The sequence below is a fragment of the Anopheles moucheti genome, chromosome 3 (genome assembly GCF_943734755.1).
Source record: "Anopheles moucheti chromosome 3, idAnoMoucSN_F20_07, whole genome shotgun sequence".
NCBI lineage: Eukaryota > Metazoa > Arthropoda > Insecta > Diptera > Culicidae > Anopheles > Anopheles moucheti.
The window spans coordinates 47,144,200-47,146,153 of record NC_069141.1 but is presented as its reverse complement, the minus strand read 5'-3'; the positions used below and the strand labels follow the sequence as shown (position 1 = coordinate 47,146,153).

General features: G+C 46.5%; 1 pseudogene; it reads right to left on the bottom strand.

The window, feature by feature from the left end:
* Positions 1 to 203: 203 nt before the first annotated feature.
* Positions 204 to 1,742, bottom strand: LOC128304481 (ornithine decarboxylase 1-like; annotated as a pseudogene).
* Positions 1,743 to 1,954: the final 212 nt, after the last annotated feature.

The window sequence follows — 1,954 nt, the reverse complement described above, 5'->3', positions numbered from 1 at the left end:
GTCTGCCCAGATGCCTCCTACCTGTGTGTCGGGGCGTATAAATTTAAATAATAAAGTATATTACGTTAATTCTTGACATTATCAGGCGGTAGCGATCGGTAAACAGCAACGGCAGTTCAGTTTCAAAATAAAAAAAAGGTCAACTTCAGGAAATGGTACACAAAACAAACACAATTGCTACAGCAACGCAAGCTCATTGAGTCGACATAAGATTTTTTTTATTGTTCTCTCCTCGAAAACTCTAAAGGCTTGACATTTTTACCAAATTGCCTCAAATATGTATCATTCAACAGAACGTTTTCGATCATCGGTACATCTGACTTAATTGGTTCCAGTTTTTGCAACAATTCCACAACACTGTGCCGCACGTACGGGACAACCTTCGGCACATGGAACCCATTGAAGCGACAGGACATGACGCTGGCGTATGCGCCCTCCGTTTCGAACACTAGCGTGTCTCCAATGTCTAACTCTGGCAGCCGAATTCCAGCCATAAAAAAATCACTCCCATCACACGTTGGTCCAAAAAGTTTCGATTCCCGTTCGGGGCCACAATCTTTGCGTGCCTTCCATACCAGGATCGTCGGTTCTATACCTCGATATTTCGTACTGTAGAACGTGCCATAGATGCCGTCGTTCAAGTAGTACCCGACGCTGTTGATTGTTTCCCCGGTGCGGAAATATCGCTTGCCCTGCACTGCAGTAATGTTCGTCACCGCAGCAGCACACAAATACCGACCCGGTTCGGCAAACACCTCCAGCGAACCGTCGGGATAGAATTCATCTAGCGCTCTGTTAATGTAATCAGCGTACCGAGCAATGCTGTCATCCTTATCACCAACAAAACCTCCGCCAATGTCTAGCACGCGAAACTGAAATCCTATCGATGCGGCATAATCGCTGATATGGCGCCCGGTGCGAATTGCGCCATAAAACACCTCGGCATCGAAGCTCATCGAACCAACATTAAAGCACCATCCTACCACATTCATTCCAAGATCGCGTGCTCGATCAAGCAGCTGTTGGGCTTCCGTGCTAGCGTCGCAGCCGAACTTGGTACCTAGATTGATCTTACTGTTGGTGGAATCGTAACGAAACCTCAGCAGTAACCTTCAACGTATAATAAAAGAATAATTCAGATTAGCACCAACGTGAGCAACGTTACGTTTCGCATCGTACATACTCTGCTTCCGGAAAATGTTTGGCAATCTTTTCCAACTCAAACTCATTGTCAAACACCGTTCGGATGCGTCGTAGGCGAGCTAGTTTCAGTGACGGAACACTTTTCGACGGTTGCGCGTAAATAATGCGCTCCGGAGGAACGCCCAATCCGAGGACACGTTCTAACTCGGGCTGAGAGGCACAATCAAATCCACCACCCAGCAGTGCTACGGTCTGCACGATCGCGTCCACATCGTTGCATTTGATTGCATAGTATTGTTTAACACGTGGCATTTGTCGCAACCATTCGGTATACCTTGATACCACACTATCCACCTCGAGCACATGGATTGGTTCGTCGTGTGGCCCATCATCTACGACGCGGTTGATTATGTCCTGCAGCGTGGTCTCGTCGTTAATCTGCCGTACCGTCGACGTCAGGTGTTGGAAAACGGTTTGAAAATGTTTACTATCCATGGATTTGCCTGCGGAATGTGCGAGTCTGAATGGGTTGCCGAATTAGCACTAACTAGCCACAGTTACTATCGGTATCAAGAGTTATAAAGCTAATGTTCAAGCATTGTTACTACTATGCTGGCTTGTTGATAAGCCGTAGCTGATGATGACCGTAGATTAGGGCTTTTATATACAACAGCAAGATAAAACATGACCGTAGAATGTCATTCTAATCTCGCAAACGTTACAAACACTAGCCAGACAAGTGCTGATTGCGTCCCAAACGCTACACGCAGACTGTGTCAACACTTTGATTGTGTTGAACGGCACAGCAGAT